This window comes from Sitophilus oryzae, unplaced genomic scaffold, assembly GCF_002938485.1.
Source record: "Sitophilus oryzae breed Bouriz unplaced genomic scaffold, Soryzae_2.0 scaffold_1508_pilon_pilon, whole genome shotgun sequence".
Classification (NCBI taxonomy): domain Eukaryota; kingdom Metazoa; phylum Arthropoda; class Insecta; order Coleoptera; family Curculionidae; genus Sitophilus; species Sitophilus oryzae.
The window spans coordinates 2,521,042-2,544,037 of record NW_022146179.1 but is presented as its reverse complement, the minus strand read 5'-3'; the positions used below and the strand labels follow the sequence as shown (position 1 = coordinate 2,544,037).

Sequence of the window (22,996 nt, the reverse complement as noted above, 5' to 3'; positions counted from 1 at the left end):
CAACGTTTGAAATTGTTTAACAAATTATTTGTGACATTGATTAGAACCAGAGACAACTACTGTGGAATGTAGTTATCTCTGTTAGAACGTCCTATTTTTTGCATGTTCTATTCGGAGTAAAAATGACTGTGTACACCTCGTCTGTGTATAAAGTATCATTTTTACTCCTAATAAAACTATATCACAGACTAACCCAAAATCTATATTAGTTTGTGACTATATACCGTATGATCGAGAAAAAACGGCGTCAGCGATGGCTATGAAATGAAGATCGCTGTCATTTTATATGTAAATTTATATGGGAAATGTCATCGATCGCCATTTCCAGCCAACTTGACGCCGTTTTTTTTTCCAGTAACATATCCAACAATAAATAATGTACTACTAAATACCGTCATTTATTACAAAAGTTAATATTCTGACACAAAAACATTATTTCCATAGTTACAAACGTACACGAATTACCCCCAACCGCAAATATAATAAATAAAACATGCGCCTCATGTGCTTAACGATTGTAAATAAATAAAAAACACGTGTAGTTTTATTTTTATATTGTTTAACGACAATCCTAGGTTAAAACAGGTATTTCTAAACTTGGACCAATAACATATTTTAACTGTGGCGTAACACCGTCGTGACGTCGAGATTTGCCGATCGCAGACGGCGTCGGCAAGATCGACGCCTCGATATTGTTGTTACAAACGCAAAATACCCCGTACTGATAAATTGAAAAAATGTACTATTTACTAGAAATTTGTACGATAATTAAAGTGCGATTTAAACGCGCAGTTTGTGTCAACCATTCAAAAGATAAAATATTAAAGAAGGATCGTATCAAAAATGTTATCCAGACTATTTTTGACAAGTAGTTAGTAGAAGTAGTAATGAATGGCAAATAATAAATGCAAAATTGAAGAATAATATTTATTAGTGTCGGGGCGACTGCTAGGAAGATCGTACAGTATTGGCATTTCATAGAATTGCACTTGCTATTTTAGAAATGATTTCAAAGTTTTGCATGTTACTTTTCGTTTTAGAAAGAAGTTATGTGTCTAGAGAAAACATTTTTCAAATTGTTTCGTACTTTATTTAATATTTCATTAAGCAGGGAAGATATATGTATAATGGGATTAGAAGATTTGGGATTTGGGATAAGTCAATATAATTTTGATTTAATAGAATGGCAACACTGTCCGTCCTGTTTTAATTTTTTTGATTCTGTTCTATTAGTAGGCGGTAGCCTTCACATAAGCGTCTTAAAGGCCCGCCCGGCGCCCCCTTCCACAGAGGCCCTCTCATCGTATCACTTCTATGATCACTTCCTCTATACGATGGTACGGAAAAGACACTTTATCCGTCTCTGTTGCACTGCAGTGTATTTTGCAGCCTTACCATCTTTTTTCATCGCATTGAAAACCTCCTATTGCTAATGTTCCTTTGCCAGCAGTGTACATATAGCTATTAATATTTCTTATTTCTTCTTAACATCATCAACCGAGTTTATATTTAACGCTAAACAAATCGTCTCTAATGCACCAGCTTTCTTGTAACAATTTTTGTAGTCCTTGTTTTTACGCTCCCATAATGATAAATGCGCTCTATAAAGCTCTATTAGTTTGCAGGTATTTTCCGTGTTTCACGTTAATTTTTTTTCTCCTCTGACTTTTTTTTAATAAAGATGGAGCACTCCACCATATACCGTATGATCGAAAAAAACGGCGTCCAGTTGGCTGGAAAATGACGATAGGTAACATTTCCCATATAAAGTTACGTATAAAATGACAGGGATTTTCATTTCATAGCCATCGCTGAGGCCGTTTTTTTTTCGATCATAACGGTAATAACGTCATATACTATAGCTTTTTTCGTTTTCCTGTTATTACCGATTCTGAACCGTCCTAGAACTCTGCAGCGCATGCGCAAATGAAATAATGTCTTCATATTTCCTTCTGCGCATACGCATCACAGTTCTAGGACGGTTCAGAATCGGTAATAACAGGAAAACGAAAAAAGCTTATATTAGCAGTACTAGCACTCTACAGCAGGGTTCGGAAGTAGTTAATTAAGACGTAATTTACCTGATTAACTACGTGTAGTTTTTCTTCAAAAACTACGTCTTTTCTCGTTCATTAACTACATGAAAACTACGTTAATAAACTATGTATTGATATTATGAATAATTTTCCTTAGTATGAGGTGTAATAGAGATAATATGATGTAAATATTATATTTAAAACCATATTTCATCTGTTTTCTTAAATACATTATGTGATTTTAAAGCTTCAACTGATTAAAACCTCACCTCAAACCTTTGATATTTGAAAGTTACATACATACATACATTAAGTACACCCTCTACATAAACTACATTAACTACATGTAATGTAGTTTATGTAGTTTTTAAAAGTAACATGTAGTTTTCCGAAACCTGCTCTACAGTACCTACTAACTTTGCGTGATTTCATTGGTTTCCTACTTTTGGCAACGCACACGACACCCACACTGCGCCGACAACTTGTAAAATACACGACAAAACACAGACTCTTTGAACTTTACCGACTGGAAAGGGAACATATCAAAAGTCTCCGAATTTGGAAACAAAACAAAAATGTCACATAAATGTATTGGATTTGTCGCAACTTTGTCGTAAAACATGAATGTTTCTGTCTTGTCGCTGTTTTGTCTGCTTGGTCTGGAGCCGGCTTAAGAATTGACTTAAATTTGGTATGGATCCTATGCCCAGAATCAGAGATCAGAGATATAATAGGTACCTACATCAAAAATTCTACTAGCCGCCGCTGATTTTGATAACGTACATAAAACTCTATGATACACTGCTTTCTGTGTAATTATGATAAGATAATTTGTTTATTTCGAGAATAAATATAATAATAGATCTATTCACGGAATTAAACAAAAATATATTTTGTACTATTTTCCGTACATTAATTCGATCCAGTTAACAGCGTTATCGACGCAAGCGTCGACATTATAAAATTTGTTTTAAAAATAAAATTCGATTTTCATGTTCAGTTCGGTGGGATTTTCGATAGTGGAATGTAGGTTTCGAAGAAACAGACAAGCGTGACAGAAGAACTATATTCACCGTAAGTAGATAACAGTACAATATTTCTATTGCATATGTCTCTGTGTGAAGGTATTTTTTTGTTGGAATAGGAAAAACATCAACCGGCATTCAAGGCCGTCTTTGCGTCGGGTCAATAAAATATTTATAGCAAAATAACAATAAGGTTTTTGTTGATTTTTTTTTTCGGCAATTAACCCCACGTAATAGATAAGTAATTAAGTGTTCAAGTTATACATAATTGAAATAGTGTCATAAAATTAGTTAATATGTGTAAGGAATTGCCGTTCCAAAGTTCTGTTTTAATTGAGTGGTTCGATATGAGTTCCAAGCTATTGTAAATCATCAAATTATTTAAGTACACTAATATATTATGACATGCTAATTTTATTAAATTAATTCATAACTAATATTTTATATTTAGTTGCTTAGTTACACTGTAACTTGTTGTAAACCCAGAAAAATATTTTATTGATACCATGGTTCATAATAATTCCTTTGCTAAAATTCGCTTCAATTTTCCATTTAAACACAATACAGAGCAAATATTTTTAGAGCTAATTAAATACACTACCTATTATTACTACTATTATTATTTACCTATTATATTACTACTATTTAGGGGTAATAATAATCGACCTCAGATTTTTTTTTGGAAAATTTGGATTTTTTTGGGAAATTTTTTAGTTGAAAAACCTAATTTCTTGATAATATTGCAACATAGGTAGCGGATTAAATTTACTAGAACGAAAACCCAGCAAAGAACCAGTGGTTCTCAAAATTTAAGCCAAAAAACTCGTTTGCCAAAATTTACGCCAAAAATTTTAATAACTCGGTTATTTTGGACTTATTTAAAAAACGGTAAAGAGGAAATATGTTTCTTTTATCGAGATCTACGAGCCCTGAAAATATTTGCACTTATTTAACACTCACCCTGTATAACAATAATTTATATGCTAAATTAAGGATTCAGATCTATTCCACTAATTTCAAGGTACTGAATAAAGCTTCATTCAGAACCTCGCAATTAGAGGAATAAATTAGTGGTTTCAATTAGCATAGAAGTTTGTTCATCTAATGTCAATGTAAGCATTCAGAACGTTAAAATTAGTGGTACCTAGGAATTTAAAATTAGTGGAAAAAGTTAACAAACTTTAACTTTTCCACTAATTATACTTCAAAATTTGCGACGAATGTCATTTTGGTCTTTCATTAGCACCCGTCAAGACAAAATTTGAAGTGTAATTGAAACCACTAATTTATCCCACTAATTGCGAGGTTCTGAATGAAGTTTAATGCTAAAGCTTCATTCAGAACCTCCCTATGTTGCAAATACAGAAAAAATCCGGTGGCTCTCAAAATTTTTTCAAAAAAAAATTTTTTTTTTTAATTTTTAAAACTTCAATAACTGGGTTAGGTTAGGTTAGGTTAGGTTCTTTTATCGAGATCTACCAGCCCTGAAAATATTTGCACTTATTTAAGAGTCACCCTGTAAATTGAGAAACTATGTTTACACTCGTTGAATTTGACACTTTATGTCAGTTTAATAATATATTTTCGTACTTTTATGCTTAGGCGTAAAAGTGCTTTACTATGCCTAGGCGGTTAAATTATTTATTACATACATACTATATCACGTAGCAAAAATTAATACTTTTGTGACGTTTGAAAAAAAGTCTTTTTTTTTAAAGAAAGTTCCCCTGTTGTCTCGGCTGAGGGTCTCAAAGAGGTCAATTTGATCAACAAATAATTTTTCATTCCAATCATTCAAAGTCCTTTCGATAATTTAATCCAAGATTTATTAAAAGTTTATGTGGCAAAGTTCATGTTGGTTTTTGTTTACAATTAACAGGGAACTTTGGCATAAGAATCGTCGATTCTGTGCATACATGCATATAGACATGTTTTTCTTTTTTATTCGTATTTTTTTGTTACTTTTTCATCCATAAAAAATATTAGACATGCAATGTTATTGATATTTCAATTGAAAACTGTCAATTTTAAATATGTAGCTTGGTATTAAACAACTGTATCCATTAGGGATGGGCATTACGATTCTTAAAAAAAGTTATCGTAATTTGTTATTGAAAACGATATATGGATAGTTATAGATATATAGAAATTTATTTTTGTGGGTATATTTTTATTTACCTATTTTAAAATCTGAATTTTGGTTGAATACATGTTGAGGTACTTACTATTAGGATTAGGGACAGTTTTTTCCCATATATTGGTACCTAACTATCGAATGTATATCTATATAATATATCGAATAACAATATTTGATTTCAAAATTATCGATACGTCAATATATCAAACACGCTATACATGCTAGACGCTGCAGAACCACGAGAACAAGCAGGCTTTAGAAGCGGCTTCAGCACGATTGATCACATACATACACTAAGAAAAACTCGTTTCAAAATAATAAAAGTATATTTAAAAGAAAAGTATTTAAAGCGTCCATTTTCAAAGTAATTATTGCTATCTTGTGAGTTTAATTTAAGTCTTATTTACTCAAACCCGTGATAATTGTGAATAAGTGGCATTAAAAACTCAAAAAGCTGTGCTGTGACCTGTGAACAGCAAACACCATCGTGAATCGTAGTATAACGTTGGTTTTCAATGTTTCATAGGTATTTCACAAAGATACTATAGAGATAAGGATAGTTCGATACTACGAGAGACGTAGCCAACCAAGTATAATTTTTCAAATGCAAAAAATTAAGATGTTTAAGCAGAAAACTTACTAACTTATGTATGAGGGTTCTTGCATTGGTCTAAAACACTACTTTTACATTTACAAAAGTCGCAACACATTATTTTTAATTTTCTACAGAGACATACAGTTTCTCTGAATCACATCTGGCAACTACATGGACTAGGAAAGTCTTCAGGGTTCTTTGGGTCGTCTGTTACTTGTGGAATCAAAATACCATCTTTTTCTATGTAACCATAGTTCAACGGATTAAGTTTTTCACATGGTTCCAAAGCATGAATCCATTTGAACATTTGTAGCATTGCAAGTAGCTCCGTTTTATGTGAAGACGGATTGATCTTGAAGTAGGGGCCAAATCTTGAAAGTTTCGTAATTTTTTATGATGGAACTGATGGAAACGCAACTTATCTATTGTACTCAAGTGGTGATGAAAGTGCACGAACCAAAAATGTTTCTGCGTGTTTTTCCATTTCTTCATTTAATGGCTCTTTACCAAATTCTAACAAGAGCTTTTCAGCATACGATTCTGCTATTTTCAGAGCTGCTAATTTTGTACTAACCTTGCTTGTAGTGTCGCAACTGGTTAAAGAATGAATAGCAGGTAAAGCTGTTAAAACATTAAGTGGTAATCTGCCATCAAACGAGTGAAGTGGAATATACCGAAACGTTTTTCCTACTCCAAAGGCAACATAAAGCTCTTTAAGTCCTGTACTTTTCCACTTCTGCAAGTAGTGGTAAAGTGCACTAACAAAAACATCAGTACCGGTAGAACAAATAACTAAGTTCTTTACGTTTGTAGTCAGTGTCATATGAGAAATATGGGTTAGCATTCTGTCATCCGCTTCTTCATGATCAGATTCCAACGTACGTTCTTCTTCAATTCTGCCATTCTTTATACTGAAACACCTTGGCTGACCATCTTTAACAACGCCACCCAGGTAAATGGGAATAGATGCAGTGACAGAATCTTTTTTCCGGGATACCCAAACAACAAAGTATGACTGCAATAAATAATTCTTTAAATTACTCATAAGAATGTGTAATTTCAATAAAATTAAAGAAAATATTCCAAATTCCTCCGCTAAGTGCAAATGTTAAAAATATCCCAATAACTAATAAATTTGTCAGTAAATTAATTACATTTTTTTTCTTCATAAGAGGAGTAAGTTGATCTTTAAAAATACAAAATCGGAGCACTTTTTACGGAAATATAGATAGTCAAAAAAAATTTAGAATTTGGCAGCCATTTTAAAATATGGCGACCAATTTTGTCAATTACTCCTAGAGGTGCTTAACAAATCCTTGCAACAAAATTTAGGGGACATACAACGGCACACGTGACATGGGCTAGCTCCTAGACTATTAAGGATGAATAAATATAAGCAAAATATTAACAGAGCTGCTACAAATGTAAGAGCTTGACAACACTGTTTCCGATACCCTTCAGTCCGTCCGTCATGTATGAAGGGAAAGTATATGGCACGGAAGAGAAACGGAGCGTATAGTGTGTATTGTCCTATTCATTTACATGATATAATATTTTATATAAACAGAAGGCAAACGGAAGGGAGCTGATATGGAAGGTATAGTGAGAATCAACCTTAAAACGGACATTATAAGAAAACTGCAGGTCGCACAATGCTCAGTGGAACGAAATATGCCGGGAATAACCAACAAGACCGTAAAAGAATATAGTGGATACGACAAAAGATCCAGGTAATAGATGTCATCCACAGAGTCAAATCCCTCAAATGGCTATGGGCAGGACACCTGTCAAGAAGGACGGACCACAGATGGACCACAAAAATTATAGTATAGTACCCACGAGGAATTAAGAGACACAGAAGAAGACCAAAAAGAAATAGCAGGCATATCTTGGGCCCACATAGCTAACAATAGACAACAATGATGCCAACTACAACGAGGGTATATGTAAGCGAGGCTACACCATAACTGTGAGATAATAGAATAAGCTGAAATTGATGATGATGATTTATCGATATATCGATAGCTATCTATAGTTATCTATAGTAAACTGACTTATTGATATAGTAAACTGAGTTTTCGATAGTTATCTATAGTAAACTGACTTATTGATAGATATCGATATATAGATTTACTATCTATATCTATATCGCTAATTATCGACATGCCCATAACTAAAATTTATCTATATAATAATTTATCTATATCTATATCGCTAATTATCGATAACTATCTATATAACACGACATAAATAACTATCTATATCGCTAATTGTAGACATATTGATAACTAAAATTTATCGAAAGGTAAATCGCAATAACTTATAGCTCTGAATGAGACAAAAAATGTGTGCCAAAAATTGAAAAAGCAGCTTTTTTGGAACTGGAGGTTCCACAACCTAAGTTGTATACCAATTATACCAAACGCATATACTCAAAACATTTTCCTGTAAAAATGCTAAAAATATACAGTCATTCCTTCACTTAGCGTTGGCTTAAAACGGAAAACATCGACAGGACAATTATAGAAACTATTTATAATAATTTATTATAAAATTGATTAAATTTTATACAACAGATATAAAAAAATTGTAAATATTAAAAAACAGGTTTTGTTAAGTAGTAAAGTAGATTGGTGATGCTTTTTCAAATCAGCATTAGTACAAACTATAAAGTACAGTAAAAAGACCGTACATTCAGTGAGGTGTAAAATTTAGGCCTCGATAGTTGGCTACTTATTTCACTTATTATCTTGCCTAATTCTATTATTAATTAAATTATACATAATATACAAATATTATTAAACATTCGCTATCGCCGTATTATTAAATATTCGTTATCGAAATATTCTTTTTTAACCTCTGTTCGCCTCTTTAAGATATCATTTTCGGTTATTACACAAATAGCTCAGTTATACATGCTCTTCAATACCGCAATGAATTGGTTCGTTTGAACATTTATTTTTGTTCAAAAGGTTCGTCAACGATGCGTTATAAAATATCTGGCAACTTATCTGAGAAATAGTGAAAAATTTCAAGTTAAAAATAGTTTTTTTCCAATTGTCGCATTACGAACGCTACCGTACCTACATTAATTACTGAATACATAAAGAGGTAATTAATATTATTATCAGTACTGTAATATACATGGTGGCCTATCGACTATTAAAACTGTGGTGTAAAAAGTGGCCTGCCTGTATGGACTTCTAAGTTTTGCTCAAGTTTAAATCATGAAAAAATTTTGGACACTATTGTTGATGAGAGCCATTCGACTATAGAACTTTCAAAATTGTATTACTATTTGCTAAACTAGTACTAGTTATGTACTCTACAAATGAGGAGCAGACTTACTAAATGAATTTTGTCCATTTTTTAAGATTTTCAACCAAAGGTGGCCTTAAACTACATACACAGAGTTACGGATGCCAGAGACCACGTGTTAAATACATTTTATCCCATTGGTCTGAAATGACGAAAATACCTTAGACTTTCTAAATGAAACGTAAAATCGATGCTTTTGAAATGTGGTGTTATAGACGGATGCTGCGAATACCGTACACAGCTCACCGTACAAATATTTCAATACTAGAACAACTGAATATCGAATCTAGACTGTCGATATCAATAAATCAGTCATATTTAAGATACTTTGGCCACATATCCAGGAACATCAATGGCCGAGAAAAACTAATTGTGGAGGGAAAAGTGAATGGCAAACGTCCTAGAGGGAGATCTCCAAACCGTTGGGTGGACCAAATGAAGACAATAATAGGTCATAGTCTGCACGAGGCCAAGTACTGCACAAGACAGAACAACATGGAGAGTCACCATAAATGCGATATCATAATGTCACCATACTCTTATAAGGTTTGTTCCAACCCGCCGCAGAACCGTCACCCAACGATCACGCTCGTGCGCATTAATTCAAATGTGTTCCAACCGAGATTTGACGGTTATCGGACGATCCTATTTGCGTACCAACCTACCTTGGGATCGTGTAGTTACGATTTCAGAACGGTAATTTTGGTACATGGTCCAAATTAGGTTTGTTCTCACAGCTGTAAGAAACATATTTCCAACAGATAATCATGCGCAATAGGGTAAAAAGCGTTCGCACAGAAATTTTTGATTGGTTTCTAACCAACAGTACGCTGTTCGCACAGAAAATTCTGATTGTTAGCTGACAGTCAGACCTGTGCGCGGATCTTTTGCAAGTAAAGTGTCCGGCGCATGCGTATTGCGACCCGACGTCATTAATATTGGTAAACTTAACATACAAAACGTCTGTTGTTTTTGTTTAGTGTTCTTTTCTTCAAAAAATAAAGAAAAGAAATGAGCGATTTGGAATCTGCCGAAGAATCTGAGGCGTCCGAATTTTCGAATACAGACACCGACCTAGAAGAGCTGATGGAGGAACGGGTCAGGCCCAAGAATCAAAATTACAAAACATTAAAACATTAAAAAGAACAAAACCAAAAACATTAAAAGATGTCTTTGGTTAATTCCCTGTTCGTTTTCTTCTTTATTTGGTATTACGTTGGAGTTAAAATTAGTGGTATTATTAGATCAAAAAAGAAGAGTTGGGAATTCGCTGTTTGCACAGACAGTTTGAAACATGTTTGAAATCGACAAGAAACTGCATTATTTGAGACCTGCGCATTTACACCGGTTTGGAAGAAGTCACAAACATGTTGGGGACACGCTGTGAGAACAGATTTTTAACAGCTGATTCTGGTTCGGCGTCAGGCTGATGCTTCTGCCTTGGTTATTTTTTACGAATTCGAATACGTGTGCGTTATACTTTTGCTTGTGAGTTTGTGTTGTGAAATTTTAATTAATTTTTTATTTATAAAATAATGTTCAAAGATTCTACCACTGCAATGAAATAACAGGAAACTACGCATAACAGGATCATAAAAGAGAGGATAGGTAAGTGAGTATACAGTTGAAACAACACTTACCAACAACTACTGGATTCTGATTGTTCATTTCAAGAATAATAATTATTATTGTTGCAAATTGCATACAAAAATAATAGGGTGATGTTATGAAATTCTAAACAAAAAAAAACGATCGATACACGCACGCTTGACACTTTTGACAGTCCCTAAAACAATCCACAAAGTGTTCCAATGCTTTTTGCACCGTCACGAAACTATTCGAAGTCCGCGCATGCTAACAAAGTGCAAGAAAACCGATTCCAGTACGATTTCGAAACGATCCCGAAATGCTGGTTGGAACAAACCTATAGAGTAATAGGAAGGAGGAGAGATAGGAACATGTATACTCAAAAAGTAACGAATTGGAAAACCTTTGCACTAGTGAAATAAAAAAATGTGTGTTTCTATTTGAAAAAGTTGATTTATGATAATTTTTTAATCGCTCAACTCCATGACAGCTACCGCCATTATTATACGACATTTGAACAATTTAATTTTTGAAATAGATAGCCACATGTCTTCTCTTTATGTCACAGTGGCTGTGGTAATCACTAAATTTGACTTTTATGCTATACAAACTTTTTTGACAGGTTGTTTTTTTCGTTCCAGAGACATTTCACGTCTAAAGGTCAGTCAACAGTTTTTTTTCAGATATTATATTACTATTTCTCTGATTTTTTATCCATTTTTCAAGTATAGGTACTAGTTCTTCGGTCTATACGGCAGAAATTAGAAGTTTTCACTATTTATTTTACGCAGCTTCGATGTTGATTACATTGAAATAATATTAAGATAGTGGCTTTGTCATAATATTTAAGTATTTTAGTTTTTAATAGTGCAGTTATTGGAATGCAGAACTGATAATATGGCAACATAGGTTATAGATTAATCTTAAAAGAAAGAAAACCCAGAAAAGCTCCAGTGGTTCTCAAATTTTTAGCAAAAAACCGACTTTTTAATTTTTTTTATTTATTTGAAAAACGGCAAAGAGAAATATGTTTATTATATCGAGATCTATCAGTCTTGAAAATATTTGCACTTATTTGTGACGCACCCTGTATATGCACTGCAATACATTATTAATATTCCTGCTGCAGATATTCAACCATAAGTCGATAATGTTACGTTTTGTAGGAATCACGTGCTTTCACTATATACAAATACATAATTAATTTACTAAAAGAAGTTAACACAGCCTTGAGCCCGATATATTATGTCAATTTATATGAGTATTTTATTTGGTTGGTCAACTTATTTTTATGATTTTTTCAGGTAATTTATTCACAAGGTAAATACACTAAACATAAAATTAACTTTGATTGTGTTATCAGTACTATATTAAATAGTTATTATTATTAGATTTATATTTTCGCATTGCTTAATTGGAATATTTCATAAATAGTAAAATTGTTAAAGTGAATGCATCTGATAGATTCAATATGATTCCAGTTAATAATAATTCTCAGAAATTGTTTATTATTAATAATTCATTAACCTCCTAAAAAATGGAAATTTGGACAAATAAATATTTTTGAATATCCAGTGGAATTGATAAATTCTAAGTTTATATGAATATTATAATATAGGATATCATTATTTTTTTGATAGATTTTGTACTGAAATTAATTATTGAACTGAAATTTCTTTAAACGGTGTTTACACTAGATGCAATTGGATGCAACGCAATTTTTAAAAATGGCATGCAATTCGGTTGCACGTGCAATTTACCGTTTACATAGGGTGCATTAAAATACATGCCATGATTTTGAGAATCTATTGTGCCAACCTAAATAAAATGAATATAACAACTGTTTCATTTATTTTTTTATTTTATCTTCGAGGTATCGTTGTGTATGTCTTATTAAAGGTTTTGAGATTTTGTAGTTTGAGTTTGTATCTTGGTTTATTATTATTTGTACCTATAACATGAATTGTAAAACAGAAACTATATTATCTTAATTATAAATTTGATTTTTTTGGTAGGTAGAAGCAAAAATTGCATGCTACGTGCAATCAAATTAGCGCGTGTTCTAATTCCATGCAATGCAATGAAAATTGCATCAGCTGATCGAAAAGTGTGAGGTGCGCATGCGTTCGGGCAACTAAAATTGCCATTGCACCGTATTGCACGTATGTAAACAGGCCTTTACGTGCGATGAGACTAAAAATTCAAGGCCGTGACATGACACCGTGTTGACACGACACGTTCTTGAGACGATCCGGCCTTGACACACGAACTAACGAGGAAGTTGAGATGGGTCTTCAATTTGATTCAATGAATCAAATAAACAAATCGCGCGTCCGATTTAAATGAAATATGGTATGTCGATTTGGACATTTGGTCGAGATTGGACCAAGGCCAACTTGACCGTGTACGAGACGTGTCACTATGACAGTTAGTTTTGACGTAAGAAACGCCAAAAGTTGTCGTTCGATCGCGACCAAATTTGATGGGTACGCTATCTAAGCGACGCGACGGTGCGCACCACGGTGGTTTCGTTTACATCTTCATCATGGTGAGACTATGGTAGGTGGGACTAAGGATTTGTAGTATATTATTACTGTAGCCATCAACACAGAAGCACACATCAACATATTTAACATTTTGTTTTATAATATTTATATTAGGTAGTAATAATTATTTTTTTACATTAGATAATTTTAACAATTTCTTTCGGCATATATACGGGGTGCATCTCATAAGTAGCTCACCCCTATAATTTTTATATTTTTTCTGATAAAAAAAAACGAGATCTGGTATGCTAGTATATGACATAAATTAGGACTGATTGACGCATTCAATTGTTTTTGGTCACTTTCTGTTCCCCGGAAATGACTTTAACTTTTGATTTTTAAATGGCACTCTTGGTATGTTTTTACTTTATTCCATAGAAAATGACATTCTGAATCGAATGACTTTTGACATTCTCGCTTAATAAAAAATCGTATTTTAAATTTCATTCTAGTGTGCCATGGCTATGTTAAAAACACTATTTTATAATCTAGGAGTCATGGGAAAATAGATTTGATCGTCTAATGTTTTTAGTGTCTTGTCTTGGCCGGTTAAAAAATGTCCAAATCGTATTTTTAATCATATTTCGAGTTTTTTCAAATGGAACGAGGGGGCTCATTAACATATTTAGAAAAAGCATTTTTTTACGAATAATTTGATACCACACACTTGGTATTTTGAGTCAAATTTTCGTTATGCCTGTCATAATTTCAAATAAACCATATGTAAAAATGTCAAAAGTTGAAATATGATATGTCATTCTATTCAGAGTGTTTTCTTTTTTCTATCGAATAAAGTAAAAAAAAACACCGACAGTGCCATTTAAAAATCAAAAGTTAAAGTCACTTCCGGTGAAACAGGAAGTGTCCGAAAACAAATGAATACGTCAATCAATCCTAATTTATGTCATACTAACATACCAAATTTCGTTGATTTAACTGAAAAAATAAAAAAAATTATAGGGGTGAGCCATTTTTGAGACGCACCCGGTATTGTTACTAGTAGCACAGATAACACATATCTAGCCAATGCCGTCTCTAATAGAACAGCCTTGGGGCGAGATTTATGACGTCACACTAGTTAGATACTACGGATTAATAAATATGTTGTAGAATACATGGAAAACATAATTATTCCTCAGATTTTTGGTTTGTATTTTAAAAATGATATAGTTTACATGAAATATACATAATATACAGTTAATAACTACAACATATACACCTATTTATAGTAATAAATTCTTTGGCAAATAAACTATGAACCATACAAATGCAGCAAATGTTTTACAATATACAAATAATGTATTACATAAGATATTGGGTAAAATGTAAATATATTTTAAATTTTGGGGTTTAAAATCGATCTAATTTAACAAAAACATTCAATATCTACTAATAGTGATGTATTATTATTTGCATTTAATTAACAAAATTTATATGTATATTTTCCAAGTATCAATGTTCGAAAAATTATATTTACAAATAATACAATATCATCTAAAAAAAGGCGTCAGCGATGGCTATGAAATGAAAATCGCTGGCATTTTATATGTAAAATTATTCTAAAATTTTTGATTTCCTTAGGATTTTTAGGTTCGGGAAAACGCTGATTTAAGTTTTCATTTGGGTTTTCATTATTTTTATTTGGTTTAAAAAAAAGTTTCGGCTAACTATAGCCTTCATCAATGTTGTGTCATATGAAAAAAATAGTGTCGAACATAATCCAAAAAATTACATATAAAATATTCACACCACATAATGTTTACTGCAATTAATAAACTAATATAAACTTATCAAAAGATGATCACATATTTTTTAGAATTATTATTATTAACACTAAAACTATCTACATTGACTATGGAGTACGCAGTAAACATTATGTGGTGCGTGGTGTGAATATTTTATATGTAATTTTTTGGATTATATTCGACACTATTTTTTTCATATGACACAACACTGATGAAGGCTATAATGTTAGCCAAAACGTTTTTTTTTAACCAAATAAAAATAATGAAAAACCAAATGAAAACTTAATCAGCGTTTTTCCCGAACCTAAATCCCAAGAAAATCAAAAAATTTAGAATATTTAGAAACAAGGTTCAAGAATATCAAATTTTTCAATATTGTAAAATTCTAGTTAATTATTTTATGTGTACAATTATTTAGGGAATGTCATCGATGTTCATTTCCAAGCCAACTAGACGCCGATTTTTTTCGGTGATACGGTATAATTCTTACATAAAATGTAAATAACATTCAACCAATTAAAACAAAGAAATATGAATTTCTTAGAATTTTTAGTAACACCCTTATTCTTAAAACTTAAGTTTGTATTGCAAATATACCAATTTTATTGTTATTTTATTCATATTGTATTCAGGCATCACTTAAATATTTGATATTAATTTGGTATTATAAATAATCAACACTATTCAGTAAAATTACTGAACAAATATATGTTATGCTTTACATACATTATATTATCAAACAAAAACACATTCTTCTTTTAAACTTTATCATTCTTGTCTTTACAAAAATCTTTTTCAATTTTGAATTCAAAATAATAATCTTTTTCATGATCTTTAATACACATATTCTTTATTTTTCCCTAGATCATAATACCTACTTACGTGTTTATCTTACGTGTTTGAATCTATCGAAGCTGAACCAACAACACTTGGAGTGGGGATTCCACAATATGAATAAAATAAACATAATTGTCCAGTTTTCTCTAATACCATCCTGGGAGAATATTATTTTTAAATTTATTAAAGATATTTTCAATAGAATTGTCTTGATTTATAACTCGTACCCACTTTTCTTGCTCTTCCGGATACTTTAAGCTGCCTAGTATAACTATCCTTCCCACCAGGAACACAATAAAGATGAGGCATAGCACCAAAAACACACTCCACTTAAGCTTTATTGATGAATTGTTAGAGTCTTAAAAAACACACACAAAAATCACGATAAATAAAAAATTTATGAGCACTTTTAGGTTAAAGCACTTAACAAAACGTGTAATATTTCGTGTTTTTTATGAGAAACAGACTGACCATCATAGTAACCATATATCTGGTAGTACTTCATGTCACTTAAACACCAATATAATTAGTTTTTTGCACTACAATAACAAATAATACCAAAAATCAACCGACAAAATATGAATACAGAATCTAACCCAATATCTAAATATGTACAGCTGATGAAGTAAACAAAAGTCCGCCCGTAGGCTGATCTTTTATAGAGGGCATTGATCTAGCTAGTAGATTCAACACAAGGATTCAACTTACTGGCTAAAAAAAATAAAATTAAAATTTGTTTTAACTTAATATTTAAAATTGTTTATAATTAAAATTTTAAATTTATACGGTAGTTTAGTTTTTAATTTTATTGTTGTGTAACTAAATAACCGGTAATAAGGTAAAAATATTACCTTACGGGGTAAGGTAAATTGGTTAATATATTTAACATTTACAGAGTGATATTTAGAACGATTTATAAATAATAATCTTCGAATATAAAACCTTTTATCTAATGTGATTTTAACTTTTCTGGTGCAATATTGAACTATGTAATGTATATATATTGTATGGGGGAACAAACAGTAAAACCTATTTTCCCCAAAACTTACTTTTTCGAGTTACTGCGTTTTTCGTTAGGACGGCAGAATTATATTATACATTTAATATAGACTCAAGACTTAAATACCTATCACTAAGTAACTTTCATTTACTTTTTAAAAACAGTACAAGTTATTCATTTTTACCAATAATTAGTTTAAAAAGAAACATTATTTCCTAAATATCTGTCGTTGATTGGATAAAGGTTGATTCTCACTATACCTTCCGTTTCCATTCCATATCCGTTCCGCATTTTTTATTGTATTGACGCTAAACGTAACAACCTAACCTAACTTAACCCTAACCAGAAGACCGGATGAACCGGAATATCGAAAAGACCGAAATAACAGTTTTGGTTGTTGTTCCAGTGAGATACCTGATGATAACGTATTAAAAAATGTAAATAGAAAGTTCTAATATGATAAATATGATATTTTGAGGGATAAATTAGATTTCTCGGATTATATCGTAAATCCATTTAGGAACGTTATTGATCTAACTTAAGATTCTCATTGTTTATGTTCACATTTCCAGAATATTCTTGATTTCTTGTCCAACATTTTCTTTCCTTATGAAAAATGGAAAAAGTACCTACTTGAAGCTGCTGTTCTTGGAGATATAATGGCGCGGAAATAAGATGCTATTTTATTCCGGAACATCCCCTCTACAACAAGGGTATGATGGGCAGGCCCGTTCCTGGGGTATCTGACGCCTACGTGCAGCATTCTTTGGTGCGCCCTTTTTGTATTTAAATCAACTATATATTTTAATCCTAATCTCCAAAATTTAAAGAATTTATATTCTGCGACAAACGAGCAACATGTAATTGGAAATGTAAAAAAACTATTCTAATTAAAGTATAAAAACATTTATTAAATAAATAAAACAAACAAAACCACAAAAATATTTAGTAACAAAAATAGTGCTCGAGAAAAAAACTGACCCATTTTAAATGAAATACATAAAAACAATAAACTAAAAATCGGAAATAATATACATGTACTGATTTCTTTCGAAAATAGACAACTATGAAACTATGATCCCTTCCCCGACAAAAACGGTACATTGTGAGACAGGAAATTGTAGAGAGAAACATGCCCTATAACATAGGATACAACATTTTAATGAACAGTGTTTTCCATAAAATTAATAAAATGAAAAATATACGAAATAATATACATGTACTGATTTCTTTCGAAAATCGACAACTATAAAACTATGATCCCTTTCCCGACACAAACAGTAATTTGTGAGACAGGAAATTGTAGAGAGAAGCAAGCCCTATAACATAGGATACAACATTTTAATGAACAGTACATTCCATAAAATCAATAAAATGAAAAATATACGAAATAATATACATGTACTGATTTCTTTCGAAAATAGACAACAATAAAACTATGATCCCTTCTCCGACACAAACGGTACATTGTGAGACAGGAAATTGTAGAGAGAAACAAGCCCTATAACATAGGATACAACATTTTAATGAACAGTGCTTTCCATAAAATCAATAAAATGAAAAATATACGAAATAATATACATGTACTGATTTCTTTCGAAAATCGATAACTATGAAACTCGTGTCGGGGAAGGGATCACCCTTCCCCGACACAAACGGTACATTGTGAGACAGGAAATTGTAGAGAGAAATAAGCTCTATAACATAGGATACAACATTTTAATGAATAGTGCTTTCCATAAAATGAAAAATAAATAGATGAGATCAATATGTTGCTGACAGATTGCCCTAGACTTGTTTATTCGGTACGGCCAACGCCAAAAAGACGCTAAGCAAACTTTATCCTATGTTTAAGTATTTGTTTATTGGCAAGAAAGCGTATCGGTTTTTTGTTACAAAGTACTGATTGACCCTTCGATTTTGCGCCCCAAAATGTTGCGCCTACGTGCGTGCACGCACTGCACGCTCGCCAGGAACGGCCCTGATGATGGGTTATAGATTGTGTGATGACTCAAGGAAGGGGGACACAATAGATCTTTAACCCCCCTCTTACTCATTCTACATTCTACATAGAGGGCATTGTAAGTTGAGGCATGTATCTAAAAGGTAATATGATTAACTGACGAAGCCGTGTGCAGGTTTGGTCAATCTGAAAAAGAAACGACAGAACACATTTTATGTCGGTGTGACAGCTTGGCAAATGTATGATTCTTTTTAATAGGCAATGATAGGCTATCGACAGAGAGTAATATGGAGGAGAAATTCAGTCTATCTCCAAGTTGCTAGACTTTTTGAAAATGATAGGACTGCAGAATGTAGTTTAAGGATTAGAAGATTACCACAACATATGGTGGATCAGGCTGATAGCCACCTCGAAGAGTCTACTCTTATCTACCTTTATGACATGCAATATCAGTTAAAATTTTAAGGTCAAAATGGTTAATTCGACGCATCAAAGTCACGAAGGACTCATGAGTTTAAAAATGTATTTTTGTTTAATTTCAGAAATTGACAACAAGTTTATTATTATATAAACTATATTAATGATAATCTTTGTTAGAAATGTCATTGATAAATAATTTGTAACTAAGTTTAGTATGTAGTATCATAATCGCCACTTATTTTTGACCGATAAGGTTTATTTATATTTGTTTTTCCAACTAGAGATTCTGTCATAATATTGAATAAGATGGTGGTTGAATTTTGTGATGATTTTGTGAGTGAATTGTGTTTTGGTAAATATGAAGTTATTTAGTTGTGAAAAAAAATTATAATTATAATTTTCAGTTGGTTTTAGATTATCTTATACAGCTACTGAATTGGCGAAGATCGGTCTACGTGTAACCTTGACCTTACATTCAAATTTAGTGATTAAACGTCAACAGGCTTATGTTCACTATATTATAGCTCATTACTGTAATACAGAAAAAAATCAAATTAAAAAAAGTTCACAGCAAAAACTTCTAGTTTCTAGTGTAAATATCTAATATCTTCGGTTTGAAAGAGTATATTAAGATGCGGTTTTCGTTTAATTTTTAAGCTTTTATTACTTTTACTCTCATCTAAAATTACATATACTATCGTATTTAATTTTTTGAAAAAAAAACGCGCAATATTTGTTAAATTAAAGTCCCTAGATATATGTATATCTAGGGACTTAATTTTCCATAGCAGTTGCACCCTCTAGCGGCGGTCTTACAAACTTGAAAATAATTTCAAGCAGTTTCTCAAAGTCTCTTTAGTTATAAATATTTTTTTTTCCGCAGGCCCTGCGGCTAATATTTTCCTAGATACACCCAGGAGCTATTCTTAGTGGGACACCCTGTACTTTACATTTTACAATAAAAATTTTAAATATGAAAACAACAACAAATAACTAGCAATTAACTGAAAATATGGGTCTTATATGCGTATTTTTGAATACTCTAACAACATACATATTTATATTTTGCGCCTGTGCAACAACAGACGAGAGTAGTGTATTTTGATCGTCCTAAAAGCAAAGTTTACGCAATAGTAAACTTTTGTAAAAGGTAAAAGTATGCGTGGGTATATGACGATATTTTGAGCAAAAGTAAATATTACCTATATATATTTTATTTACCTAAGTCGTTTATTTAATCAATAAAATATATGTATGTATATTATTGTATATGTTCAAAATTTCTTGAAGACACTGTAAAGTTAAGTAAACGTAAAGATTTCAGTTAAACGTCTCCTTTTTGCTGACAGGGCTAATCTGGGCACGGGGCCTACTTTGTTTACGCGGAATCAGAACCGCGGTCCTCGGCCATATCATGGTCAATGGCCTACCGACTTAGGAAGTGTCTAAATCAACTCTTACTCACGAGATATCCGATCTCATCCGGCCTCGAACCGGCGTGAATGAGCAGTGTGTATCAATAGATTTTACACCTTTCCCTTGAACAACAGCACGATACAGAGTTTCAAACCGGTCACCAGTCCATCCATCAGTATCGCCTTACGTCGCTTAACTTCGATGTTCTAATGGGAACCGGTGTTTCAACGTATAGACCGAGAGCTGGCTACATAAAAAACCTTATCATCGTTACATGGCTAATTTTTTGTGTGAAATATCCTTTTGTGTAGCCATTGTGAAATAGTCATGTCTGCCAGCGCGATCCCGGGGCTTAAAGCGGGGGCGGCCAATCGAAAGGGTGAAATTTTGACACTAAAAATATTATAAGGTACACGAGTTATAATTGCCAAATAGCTTTTATTTATTATTAGGAAATGTGTAAAATTGTTGACAGACACTTTTCTCCTGGCTGAAATGCCGGGAGACAACGCGAAAGAGGCATAGAATTTTGACAAAAGAAAATCATCGCATACATGCATGTCGGTTGGTGGAATGTCATGTTTATTGTTAATTAATTTAAAAAGCCGTATGCAAAAGGGCAGACAAAAAAATCGTTATTGAAATAATAACAAAATATACTTATAATATAATCGTATATTATATGATTTATCTATACTTAAATGGATGAGGCGGCCAGCGTTCCCTGAATAAAGCGCTATAGAGTAATATCGCGCTTTTGATAACAGTCTGCAGCTGATTGAGCCACGATCTTTTTGTCTGCCCTTTTGCATATGCTTTTAAAATAAATAAATATGACATTTCATCAATCGGCATGCAAATATGCCATAATTTTTTTCATTCTTCAAATTTTATTTTTAATAATTTTTAAAATTTCATGCCTCTTTCGCGTTATCTGTCGGCATTTTAGCGACTAGAAAAATGTCTGCCAACAATTTTCCACGTTTTTTAATAATAAATAAAAGCTATTTTCGCAATTATAACTCATGTATCTTATAATATTGTTAAGGTCAAGGTGTATTACTGGTTGCATAACCGCAACGTGCATTGAGGAACCTGGTGCATTCGCCAGAAAGTAAAGAAAATTATAGAATTCTTTAGAAAAATCTAGAAATAACCGCCAGGGGGTATATAAGGCCCGCACTTTGACAGTTGGACAAGTTTTAAAAGTTTGAAGTTTGAAGTTTGAAGTCTGAAGTCTGAAGAAAGTCTGAAGTCTGAAGTTTGAAAATACCGCGAAATACCGTTAGAGTAATAGTAGTTGCATAAGTTGTGTTGTAAATAGTATAAGTTGTGTGTACAGAATGAAACAAATAAATTCGTTAAGTATTTTATCGTGAGTTTAAATAGTGGACCCACGGAATCCGTAACAATTGGTATCGGAAGTGCGATTCAAGAGGATTTTAAGAAGAAATTAAGTGGATTGGAAGATTTTTAGACCGGATTAGAGTATTTTTATTGTTGGTACAAGGGAACAAGCGAAGAAAATGGAGGAAGTAAGCAAACTATTAGGCGATTTTATGGAGAATATGAGAAGGGAGAAAGCAGAAGAACAAGAAAGACTCCGTAAAGAACGAGAAGAAGAGCGAGCCCGATTAGAAAGAGAAAAGGAAGAGGAAAAACTACGACGTCAACAAGAACAGGACCGGCTTGAGAACATTTTCGGAGATTTGAAAATTCAACGACAACAAGAAAAACAAGAAGAACAAGAAAGACCACGTAAAGATAAGGAAGAGGAAAAATTACAACTACAACAAGAAAAACAAGAAGAACAGGACCGGCTTGAGAAAATACTGTGTAATTTAGAAATTCGTCAGAAAAATGAATGGAGGGAAATTTTAGAAGATATAGAAACGCGCCGCCAGAAAGAAAGACAAGAAGATCAGGACCGTCTTAAGAAAACTTTAGAAAATCAAGAAATTCGACTTCAGAAAAGCCTGGGGGAACAGCAACAAGCAATGTTGGAAGTACGTTGCCAGGAACAGCAGAACCACTTTCAAGAAGCCGTAGAAGATCTTGAGGAACGCCTTCAGCAGAAGATAGAAAGATTGGAGATGGACCTACAGAAGACCAAGGTACAAGTAAAGACACCTGGCGTCCAAGGAACAGCGAACCTTAAGGCCCCGACCTACGATGGACAAACGACATGGACAATGTACCACCGTCAGTTTGAAGCAGCCGCCGCTGTCAACGGATGGACTGACAAGGAGAAAGCAGCGGCACTTGTCATCGCGCTGCGCGGCCCTGCCCTGGAACTGTTGCAAACTATTCCTGCAGCCCAACAGCAGGGATACCAAACTTTGGTCGCTGCACTGGACAGAAGATATGGCGA

At 32.6% G+C, this 22,996-nt stretch overlaps 1 protein-coding gene across 2 annotated transcripts in view; it reads left to right on the top strand.

The window, feature by feature from the left end:
• The first annotated feature begins 3,021 nt into the window (after positions 1-3,021).
• Positions 3,022-22,996, top strand: part of LOC115878399 (pyruvate carboxylase, mitochondrial) — a 64,760-nt gene continuing 44,785 nt past the window's right edge. For both annotated transcript variants that reach the window (XM_030894894.1, XM_030894893.1), the window contains exon 1: positions 3,022-3,110. The gene's annotated coding sequence lies outside the window, so the exon portion shown is untranslated. The remainder of the gene's footprint in view (positions 3,111-22,996) is intronic.